The 12,264-nt window shown below is 41.9% G+C and overlaps 1 protein-coding gene across 5 annotated transcripts in view; it reads right to left on the bottom strand.

Moving 5' to 3' along the window:
• The window catches only part of ldlrad4a (low density lipoprotein receptor class A domain containing 4a), a 241,127-nt gene that overhangs the window by 173,951 nt on the left and 54,912 nt on the right, over positions 1 to 12,264 (bottom strand). For 3 of the 5 annotated variants that reach the window (XM_043687710.1, XM_043687708.1, XM_043687712.1), the window contains exon 2: positions 4,231 to 4,438. The gene's annotated coding sequence lies outside the window, so the exon portion shown is untranslated. Of the gene's footprint in view, positions 1 to 4,230; positions 4,439 to 4,537; positions 4,605 to 6,442; positions 6,521 to 12,264 lie in introns of those variants that run through there. The other 2 variants (XM_043687711.1, XM_043687709.1) reach the window with 2 other exon arrangements.

Raw genomic sequence — 12,264 nt, 5'->3', positions numbered from 1 at the left:
TAATAGTTACATAGGTATATCTACTAGAGTAGGAACAAAACTATTTTCTCCCTAGTTGCTCTTTTGCTCTTAATGCAAGGCAGGGCGGGACTGAAATTTTCGTGGGGGAGCACAGCAACTCAACAAGGCACCTTAGACAGCACCATGACCTCGAACACTGCCCTTGAACACTGTAGTAGGTAGAGACATAGAGCCATACAGCAGGGAAACAGACCCTTTGATCCAACTTGTCCATGCCAACCAGATATCCTAAATTAATCCAGTCCCATTTACCAACACTTGGCTCATAACCTTCTAAACCCTTTGTATTCATATAGCATGTCTTTTAAATGTTGTAATTGTAATAACCTCCACCACTTACTCTGGCAGATCATTCCAATTTAGATGAATCTGAAGTGCTGCATTTTGGTAGGGAAAATCAGGGCAGGATTTATACACTTATGGGAAGGTCCTGGGGAGTGTTGCTGAACAAAGTGACCTTGGTCGCTTTCATAGTTCTTTGAAAGTGGTGTCACAGATAGACAGGATGGTGAAGAAGGCATTTGGTGCGCTTGCCTTTATTGGGCAGTGCATTTAGTATAGGAATTGGGAGGTCATGTACTGGACAGGACAATGGCTGGGCTACTTTGGATTGTCTGATGAATGAGCAGTGCTCCAAAAGCTTGTGATTTCAAATAAACCTGTTGGATTATAGCCTGGTGTTGTGTGACTTCAAATACTGTTTTGGTTTAGCTTTGGCCTGCTTCCACAGATGATTCTATGATATGAGATAGCATTGGCAGATAAAGGTTAAGATAATCCAAAGAGATTTTACAAGTACATTAACAGCAAAACAGCAACAAGGGAGAGAATAGGGTGGTGTATAGATCAAAGAGGTCAACTATGTCTGGTACCACAGGAGATGTGAGAGATACTAAACAAATATTTTGTGACAGATTTTACTTTGAAGGAAGAAATGGAGATTAGGGAACTTAGGGAAATAAACACATGTCTTGAAACAGTGCACATTAAAGAGAAGGTAGTGCTGGAGGAAAACATAAAAGTGGATAACTCTCTGGAACCTGATCAAGTATATCCCAGGATGTTGCAGGAAGTTAGGGATGAAATTTGAGGCCTCTATCAAAGGTATTTGTAGGCCATAGGCGTGGTGCTGGAGGACTGGGGAGTGGCTAATGCCGTGTCTTTATTTTACAAAAGGCTGTAAGGTGAAGTCTGGGAACTAAAGATGGGTGAGTCTGACATCAGTGGGGTAAGTGGGTAAATTGTTGGAGGGGATTCTGAGAGATAGGATTTACATGCATTTGTAGAGGCAAGGACTGATTAGGGATATTCAGCATGGCTTTGTGCATGGGCAATCATGACTTTTCTGAATTGTCAGTGTTTCTTACCACAAGCAATGGCTAACTATTTACAAACAGCTTCTAACCAGCTAACGTAATTCCCATTTTTAGATCTTTAACCTACAGGTACCAGGAATAGTGGTACTAAAAGGACAGGCAAAGTTAAACACACATATGTGTTGTGAGAATATTACAGCAGTGCTATAGAATTTCAGATTGCACTGATCTTCAGTGCAAATGCAGCATTTCCAGACTAAACATTGAAAAATGTCCATATTACAGAGGAGGAAGTGCTGGATGTCTTGAAACGCAAAAATCCCTAGGACCTGATCAGTGTACCCTAGAACTCTGTGGGAAACGAGGGAAGTGATTGCTGGGCCCCTTGCTGAGATATTGTATCAATCGATAGTCACAGATGAGGTGCCAGAAGACTGGAGGTTGGCTGACATGGTACCACTATTTCAGAAATGCAGTAAGGACAGGCCCAGGAACTATAGACCAGTGAGCCTGACGTCGATGGGGGGCAAGTTGTTGGAAGGAATCCTAAGGGACAGGATTTACACATATTTGGAAATATGTGAAAGCCTTCCTGAAGAAGGCTTGCTTATGCCCGAAACGTCGATTCTACTGCTCAACGGATGCTGCCTGGCCTGCTGTGTTTTTCCAGCACCACATTTTTCAACTCTGGTCTCCAGCATCTGCAGTCCTCACTTTCTCCTCCGTGTGGAAAATCATGTCTCACAAACTTGATTGAGTTTTTTGAAGAAGTAATAAAGAGGATTGATGAGGGCAGAGCGGTAGATGTGATCTATATGGAGTGCAGTAAGGCGTTCAACAAGGTTTCCCATGGGAGACTGGTTAGCAAGGTTAGATCTCATGGAATACAAGGAGAATTAGCCATTTGGATACAGAACTGGCTCAAAGGTAGAAGACAGAGGGTGTTTGTGGAAGGTTGTTTTCAGACTGGATGCCTATGACCAGTGTGTGCCGCAAGGATCGGTGCTGGGTCCACTACTTTTCGTCATTTATATAACGATTTAGATGTGAACATAGGGAGGTATAGTTAGTAGGTTTGCAGATGACACCAAAATTGGAATTATAGGGGACAGCGAAGAAGGTTACCTCAGATTACAACAGGATCGTGATCAGATGGGTCAATGGGCTGAAGTGTGGCAGATGGAGTTTAATTTAGGTAAATGTGAGGTGTTGCATTTTAGGAAAGCAAATCTTACTGGACTTATACGCTTAAATAATAAGGTCCTAGGGAGTGTTGCTGAACAAAGAGACCTTGGCATGCAGTTTCATAGCTCCTTGAAAGTAGAGTCATAGGTGAATAGGATAGTGAAGGTGGCGTTTGGTATGCTTTACTTTATTGGTCAGAGTATTGAGTATAGGAGTTGGGAGGTCATGTTGTGGCTGTACAGGATGTTAGTTAGGGCACTGTTGGAATATTGCGTGTAATTCTGGTTTCCTTCTTATCAGAAGGATGCTGTGAAACTTGTAAGGGTTCAGAAAAGATATACAAAGATGTTGCCAAGGTTAGAGGATTTGAGCTATCAGGAGAGGTTGAATAGGCTGGGACTGCTTTCCCTGGAGCGTCGGAGGCTGAAGGGTGACCTTCTAGCGGTTTATAAAATTATGAAGGGCATGGATAGGATAAATAGACAGTCTTTTCCCTGGGGTGGGGAGAGTTCAGAACTAGAGAACATAGGTTTAGGGTGAGAGGGGCAAGATATAAAATGGGACCTAAGGGGAAACTTTCTCATGCATAGGGTGGAATGGGCGTGTATGGAATGAGCTGCCAGAGGGAGTGGTGGAGGCTGGTACAATTGCAACATTTAAAAGGTGTCTGGATGGGTATATGAATAGGAAGGGTTTGGAGGGATATGGGCCGGGTTTTGGCAAGTGGGACTAGATTAGGTTGGGATATCTGGTCAGCATGATCGAGTTGGACCGAAGGGTCTGTTTCAGGGTATGACTCCATGACTATATTCATTTGTAGTTGTGAATGCAAACATTTTATATATTTGTTTTTGCCCTGATCGCAATTTACAACAGAGATAGAAAGTTTTGTGTTTAGTGAGGGGATCAAGGTAGAAGGCAGGAAATTGGAGTTGAGAAACATATCATCTATGATTGAATGGTCCAGTAATCTCGATGTGCCGAATGGTCTAATTCTCCTCCTATATCCTATTGTCTTATGTTTCACTTCAACAATTCAGTATCATGATAGAAAGCACAGAGCCGAGCAATGTAGCCTGAACCAGTCTAGGAAGTGTCCCTCTGAGCACAAAGTGTCCTTTACTTTAATAGTTACCAGGGTAACCTGAGGTGCATTACTGAAATGCACATTCACACCATGCAACCATGAGTGATTTAACGAGGCAGCTCATTCAATATTGTCCAGTTCCAAGCTAAACCACAGTAGCCAATGTAAACGTTTCCCTTCTCACAGCCATAGGTCAGAACAGGCAGGACTGGTTGTTGACTTACTTACACAACTGGAATTTTGAATCATTTGATTTTATTATAACTGTAACACAATATTTGTAAAACTGTGCTAATCTTGGGAGATCAGCATGCTTCACCCAGGAGGATATCCAAGGCACAGATTCATAACTTGCAACGTATATTCTTAATAATCTGCTTCATGCAAATTGCTAATTTTCACTTGATGCATATAAATTGGATTGCAAGGGCAACAATGAAATTTATAATCTCATGCATCCAGTAATAATTCATTGTTAAAGCTTCCTAAACTGTGCACAATATTTTACATTTTCAAATTTAAAAGTCTGCAAGCAAAATATCCAATAGAAATGACAGGTCAAATGCAGCCCCCACTTCATGATTCACTTTGAAATTCTTAACTTTAAAATTATATAGTTACCTTAGATACATATTATGTGGCCTCCCACTAAAGGAATGGACGTAGCCATCATGCTTCTTCTTAAATATCTACAGTGTAGCTTATTTCTTCCATTAGTGGTTCTACAAGGCCTGTTTCTCCCTCGTACTTTTTCTTCCATGTGAATGATCTTTTCCATTCTTCTTATTCACTCTTCTGATTCTTGGGGATTTACATCTTTATACATTTACTGTGACAAAAATCAAACAGTTTTGTCAAAAGTTTAGTTAACATCAAGGTTTTCAATTCTGTCACACAACATAAAGAACTAAAAATTATCTTCACTCACAGAGGTTAGATCCCAACTGAACTCGCTATATTGGTTTAATAATTATTCAGTTTGTCTGATGACAGCTGTCAAGGGAAGCAAAAGTGAACCATTCAAACACAGTCTAACTTCTTCAATAAATCCACAAAGTATATCGGGAATAATTTCCTAGACCAATACATCAACATGAAGATAACCAGGGAGCAGGCTATCCTGCATCTGGTAATGGGTAATAAAAGGCAAGTCTAATAAATTACCTCAGAGTAGAAGATCCCCTAGAAAGTAATGATCATAACATGTTAAAATTAAAATTCAGTTCAAGAGTGAGCAACTTGGGTCAGAAACAAACCATTTTAACTTAAATAAAGGGAATTAAAATGAAATGAAGATAGAGCTAGATAAAGTGGACTGGGCCAATGTTAGCAGAAATGTCAGGGAGCACACAGTCACAGACATTTAAAGGAGGTAATTCAGAACTCTCAGCAAAATTAATTCCCAGTGAGGAGGAAAGATTACAAGAGGGGGATAAACCAACATGGCTAGCCAAGGAAGTTAAAGAGAGTATTGAAAGAAAAAGCACATAAAGAAGGCCAAAGTCAATGACTCAAATTCAGAATCCAGCAAAGGAGGACCAAAAAGATAATTGAGCAAGAGAAAATAAACTACGAAGGCAAATTAGTGCTCTCTCTCAAACCAAATTTGCAATTCTATCGTGTTATGATTGCTATATCCAAAAGGTCTTTAACTACATGATATCTCAAAAATCCTATTTCATTACACATAATTAGATGTAAAATAGCTTGTACCCAGGTAGGTTGTGAAACATACTGCTCTAACAATCCCCTATGCACTCTACAAATTGTCCTCCGTTATCCTTGCCCACCGGATTTGCTTTGTCAATATGCAGATTAAGGTCACCCATGATAATGGTATTGTCTGCCTAACATGGTTCCATTGTTTCCTGATATATACTTTCTTCTACAGAGAAGCAACTCTTCCGGAGTCTAACAGATTTAGATTTAGATTTAGATTAGATTACAGTGTGGAAACAGGCCCTTCGGCCCAACAAGTCCACACCGACCCGCCGAAGCGAAACCCACCCATACCCCTACATTTACCCCTTACCTAACACTACAGGCAATTTAGCATGGCCAATTCACCTGACCCTGCACATCTTTGGATGGTGGGAGGAAACCGGAGCACCCGGAGGAAACCCACGCAGACACGGGGATAACTCCCACATGATTTTTCCCTTGCTATTCCTTATTTCCACAATAGGATCAATTTGCATTTATATCACTAATCACCACAGCATTGACACCATCCTTCATCAACAATGCTATGCATCTGCTTTTCCTTTTGCCAGAATATCGAATACCCCTAAATATGCAGTAGTCAGTCATGATAACCCTGAAACAACAGGCCTATAATAGCAATTAAGTCACACCTATTTATTTCTATTTGTACCATCAATTCATCTATCTTGACATAAATGCTGCCTGCATTCAGATAAAGAGCCTTTGGATTTGCCTTTGACTTTCTACCATTATTACTTGCTCCAGTTCTAATTTCTGCTGTGCTCTTCTGCGTACATTTTCTGCCCCTTCTTGTCAAACTTTGATTAATCATTCACTGCTTCACTATCATGCATTTCTGACGCTTTTCTTATCAATTTTAAACTCACCTTCAATTGATCCTCACCACCCCACCCAATTAGTTTAAAACCCATCTACCTCTATAGTTATATGCTTCACTACAACATTGATCCCAGCTTGGTTCAAACAATGCCAATCCCAACAGGTCTCCCTTTCACAATATTGGTACTAGCACTCTATAATTCAAAACCCATTTCTCCCACACTACTCAGTAATCTTATTTTTCCTAAGCTATTTTGCACATGGATCAGGTTAAAAAACATATTATTACCTTTATCAGCTTTTCCTGATGGTAAGGGAGTCTAAAACTGGATAGCATAGGTGTCTGTCTAGATACATCTTAAATGACGTTATCGTTCCTGACCTTACCACCTCCACCGGCAATGCATTCCAGACACCCACTGAATAAGAATAAAGAACAAAGAAACTTTACAGCCCAGAAACAAGCCCTTTGACCCTCCAAGCCTGTGCCAATCCAAATCCACTGCCTAAATCCATTGCCCATTCCTAAGGATCTGTATCCCTCTGCTCCCCACCTACTCATGCATTTTTCCAGCGACACATCTTCAATGAATCTACCGTGCCTGCCTCTACTACCTTTGCTGGCAATGCGTTCCATGCACCTACTGCCCTCTGTGTAAAATATTTTCCACATGTCTCCCCATTAAACTTTTCTCCTCTCACCTTGAACACATGACCTCTCATTATTGAATCTCTCACCCTGGGAAAAAGCTCATCTCTATCCACCCTGTCTATACCCTTCATGATTTTGTAGACCTCAATCAGGTCCCCCCTCAATCTCCTTTTTTCTAATGAAAACAATCCTAACCTACTTAACCTCTCTTCATAGCTAGCACCCTCCATACCAGGTAACGTCCTCGTAAACGTTCTCTGCAAAGTGTCCACATCCTTTTGGTACTGTCATGATCAGAACTGTACACAGTATTCTAAATGCGGCTGAACCAAAGTCTTGTACAATTTTAACATGACCTGCCATTTCTTAGACTCAATACCCCGCCCGATGAAGGCAAGCATACCATATGCATTCTTGACCACTCTATCACTGAATCAGTGGATGAGTGTGCGGATCATTAGCTGTCTTCCTGTTTGTCCTATGTAGTGTTTTGTGCAGTCCTTGCATGGGATTTTGTACACTACATTGGATTTGCTTATGCTGGGTATTGGGTCCTTCGTCCTGGTGAGTTGTTGTCTGAGAGTGGCTGTTGGTTTGTGTGCTGTTATGAGTCCTAGTGGTTGCAATAGCACTATCCACTGATTCAATCAACAAGCACATCGACCTGGACCCAATATACCGCCACTGCAGTGGACAGCTGGAAATGACAACCGGAAGCGGCAGATACAAATCACTATAAATGCCGGAGGAAACATCATAGAAGCGCTTCACAGGAGGCTCCCAAGCACTGAGGGTGTCACCTAGACAGGGGACGAAACGTCTGCAGCACAAATTCCCAGCTCGGCGAAAAGAACCACAACACCACTGGTCACCTTTCTCCATTTTGAGAAATTCCCTTCAATTACTACTCTGTCTCCTGTTGCTCAACCAGTTCTTTATCCACCTAGCTAGAACACCCTGCTCACCATGTGGCTTCACTTTCTCCATTAGTTTACCATGGGGAACCCTATCAAATGCCTTGCTAAAGTCCATGTATATGATATTTACAGCCCTTCCTTCATCTATCAACTTGGTCACTTCCTCAAAAGAACTCTATTAAGTTGATAAGGCACAATCTCCCCTGCACAAAACCATGTTGCCTATCACTGATAAGCCCATTCTTTTCCAAATATAAATAGATCCTATCCCTCAGTACCTTCTCCAACAACTTTCCCACCACTGACATCAGGCTCACTGGTCTGTAGTTACTTGGAATATCTCTACTACCCTTCTTGAACAGGAGAGCAACATTAGCAACTATCCAGTCCTCCAGCACTTCACCTGTGTTTAAGGATGCTACAATGATATCTGTCAGGGCCCCAGCTATTTCTTCTCTTGCCTCCCCCAGCAACCTGGGATAGATCCCATCCAGTCCTGGGGATTCGTCCACGTTAATATCCTTTAGCATACCCAAAACACCCTCCTTATATCAAAGTGATCTAGAATAAACAAACTTCTATACACTGAGAATGTGTATAGGGTATAAGCAGGCAGCAAAAGAGTTAAGTTCTGAATTTTGTAGAGGCCTGTGGAGTGCCACAAGGATTGGTGCTGGGTCCTCTACTTTTTGTCATCTACATAAATGATTTGGATGCGAGCATAAGAGGTACAGTTAGTAAGTTTGCAGATGACACCAACATTGGAGGTGTGGCGGACAGTGAGGAAGGTTACCTCAGATTACAACAGGATCTTGATCAGATGGGCCAATGGGCCGAGAAGTGGCAGATGGAGTTTAATTCAGATAAATGCGAGGTGCTGCATTTTGGGAAAGCAAATCTTAGCAGGACTTATACACTTAATGGTAAGCTCCTAGGGAATGTTGCTGAACAAAGAGACCTTGGAGTGCAGGTTCATAGCTCCTTGAAAGTGGAGTCGCGTGTAGATAGGATAGTTAAGGCGGCGTTTGGTATGCTTTCTTTTATTGGTCAGAGTGTTGAGTACAGGAGTTGGGAGGTCATGCTGCGGCTGTACAGGACATTGGTTAGGCTACTTTTGGAATATTGCGTGCAATTCTGGTCTCCTTCCTATCAGAAAAATGTTGTGAAACTTGAAAGAGTTCAGAAAAGTTTACAAGGATTTTGCCAGGGTTGGAAGATTTGAGCTATGAGGAGAGGCTGAACAGGCTGGGGCTGTTTTCCCTTACCGAAGGGTCTGTTTCCATGCTGTACATCTCTATGACTCTATAACTTCTCCTCATAACTAGAACCCTCCAAACAAGGTACATCCTGGTGAATCTCCTCTGCACCCTCTCCAGAGCATCCACATCATGTTGCTAATGCGGTGACCAGAACTGTATGCAGTATTCCAAATGTGGCCAAACCAAAGTCTTATACAATTGTAACATGACTTGCCAACTCTTGTAATCAATACTCTGTCCAATGAAGGAAGCATGCCGTATGCCTTCTTGACCACTCTGCTGACCTGCATTGCCACCTTCAGGGAACAATGGATCTGAACACGCAGATCTCTCTATACATCCATTTTCCCCAAGACTTTTGCATTTACTGTATAGTTCACTCTGGAATTGCATCTTCCAAAATGCATCACCTCGCATTTGTCCAGATTGAATTCCATCTGCCATTTCTCTGCCCAACTCTCCATTCTATCTATATTCTGCTGTATTCTCTGACAGTCCACTTCACTATCTGCTCCTCCACCAATCTTAGTGTAATCTGCAAATTAGCTATTGCGGCAATCTACACCTTCCTCCAAATCATTTATGTATATTTCAAACAACAGTGGTCCCAGCACAGATCCCTGTGGGATACCACTGGTCACAAGTCTCAATTTTGAGAAGCTTCATTCCTCTATTACCCTGTCGCCTGTTGCCCAAGCAGTTCGCTATCCATCTAATTAGAACACCCCGGACCCCATGCAACTAAACCTTCCTCATCAGCCTGACATGGGGAACCTTATCGAATGGCTCGCTAAAGTCCATGTATATGACATCTTCATTCCTTCCATCATCAATCAACTTTGTCACCTCTTCAAAGAATTCTATTATGTTTGTAAGACATGACCTTTCCTATACAAAACCATGCTGCCTATCACTGATAAAGCCATTTTCTTCCAAATGGGTATACATCCTATCCCTTAGTATGTTTGCCAGTAGCTTCCCTACCATTGACGTCAGGCTCACAGGTCTGTCATAAACTGGATTATCCCTGCTACCCTTCTTAAACAAAGGGACAACATTAGCAATTCTCCAGTCCTCTGGGACCTCCCCCATTTTCAAGGATACGGCAATGGTATCTGTTAAAGCCCCAGCTATTTCATCTCTCGCTTCCCTCAGTAACCTGGGATAGATCCCATCCAGTCCTGGGGACGAGTTCACCTTAACACCTTTTAAAATACACAACACTCCCTCCTTATTTTGACTTGACCGAGAGGAATCAAAGATATCCCTAACATCAACGTCCGTCATGTCCTTCTCCTCAGTGAATACTGATGCAAAGTACTCATTAATAATTTCACCCATTTTCTGACTCCACGCATATCTTTCTTCCTTTATCCTTGAGTGGGCCAACCCTTTCCCTCATTACCCTCTTGCTCCTTACATATGAATGGGGTTTGGGGTTTTCCTTAACCCTGCTCGCTAAGGATATCTCATGACCGCTTTCAGTCCTCTTAATTCCTTGTTTCAGATTGGTCCTACATTCCCAAAATTCTTCCAAAGCTTAGTCTCACTTCAGTCACTTAGACTTTATGTACACATCCTTTTTACTCTTCGTTAGTCTCTCAATTTTCCAGGAGAAAGTGAGGTCTGCAGATGCTGGAGATCAGAGCTGAAAATGTGTTGCTGGAAAAGCGCAGCAGGTCAGGCAGCATCCAGGGAACAGGAGAATCGACATTTCAGGCATAAGCCCTTCTTCAGGAATGAGGAAAGTTTGTCCAGCAGGCTAAGATAAAAGGTAGGGAGGAGGGACTTGGGGGAGGGGCGTCAGAAATGTGATAGGTGGAAAGAGGTCAAGGTGAGGGTGATAGGTCAGACTGGGGTGGGGGCGGAGAGGTCGGGAAGAAGATTGCAGGTTAGGAAGGCGGTGCTGAAATTGTAAAAACCGTACCCTTGTTTGTTGTCCCAAATTGCAATACCTCGCATTTATCCAGATTGAACTCCATTTGCTATTTTTTCAGCCCATTTAGAAGATAAGACCTAGGAGCAGAAGTCATCCATCGGCCCTTCGGTCCTGCTCTGCCATTCAATAAATTCATGGTTGATCTTTTCATGGACTCGGCTCCACTTACTGCGCTCTCACTGTATCCCTTAAATTTTTTATTGTTCAAAAGATTCTACCTTAGCTTTAAAAATGTTTACTGAAGTAGCATCAATTACTTCACTGGGCAGGGAATTCTATGGATTAACAACCCTCTGGGTGAAGAAGTTCCTTTCCAATCAGTCGTAAATCTGCTCCCTCTAATCTTGAGGCTATGTCCTCTTGTCCCAGTTTCACCTGCCACTGAAAACATCCTTCCTACTTCTATCCCCTTCATAATTTTATTTGTTTCCATAAGATCCCCCCTCATTCTTCTAAATTCCAACCTATTCCGACCAATAGTCAACCAATCCTCTATCCATGCTAAGACTTTACCCGTAACGCCATGCATCCTTATCTTATGCAGCAGCTTCTTGTGCAGCACATTGTCAAAGACCTTTTGGAAATCTAGGTACACAACATCCACTGGGTCCCCATTGTCTACCTTGCTCATAATGTCTTCATAGAATTCCAAAAGATTTGTTAAGCACAACCTGCCCTTCATGAACCCATGTAGTGTCTGCCCAATGGCACAATTTCTATCGAGATTCCTTGCTATATCTTACTTGATAATAGACTCAAACATCTTTGCCACTACAGAGGTTAAGCTAACCAGTCTATAACTTCCCATCTTTGGTGTATCTCCCTTTTTAAACTGTGGCATCACATTTGCTATTTTCTAATCTGCTGGAACTGCCCCAGCGAATTTTGGAAAATTACCACCAGTGCACCTGCTATTTCTCCTGCCATCTCTTTAGTACCCTTGGATGCATTCTATCAGGGCCAGGAGACTTATCTATCCTTACCTCCATTAATTTGCCCAACATGACTTCTTCTGTGATAATGATTGTTTCCAGGTACTCACCTGTCTTTGTCTCTTTGTCAACTACTGGCATGTTATTTATTTCCTCCAGTGTGAAGACCAATAACAAAATATCTATTCAATACCTCAGCCATTTCATCATATCCCATAACAAAATGCCCCTTCTCATCCTCTAAAGTACCGACATTTACTTTAGCCACTCTTTTTCGTTTTATGTGCTGATAGAAAATTTTGTTATCTGTCTTTATATTCTGTGCCAGTTTTTTCTCATGTTCTATCTTACTTTTCCTTATAGCTCTTTTTGTGCCTTTCTGTTGACCTTTAAAGTTTTCCCAATCTTCTAG

The sequence above is a fragment of the Chiloscyllium plagiosum genome, chromosome 4 (genome assembly GCF_004010195.1).
Source record: "Chiloscyllium plagiosum isolate BGI_BamShark_2017 chromosome 4, ASM401019v2, whole genome shotgun sequence".
In the NCBI taxonomy this organism is placed as follows: domain Eukaryota; kingdom Metazoa; phylum Chordata; class Chondrichthyes; order Orectolobiformes; family Hemiscylliidae; genus Chiloscyllium; species Chiloscyllium plagiosum.
Note: the sequence above shows the minus strand (reverse complement) of the source record. Positions and strands in the feature narration are given on the sequence as shown.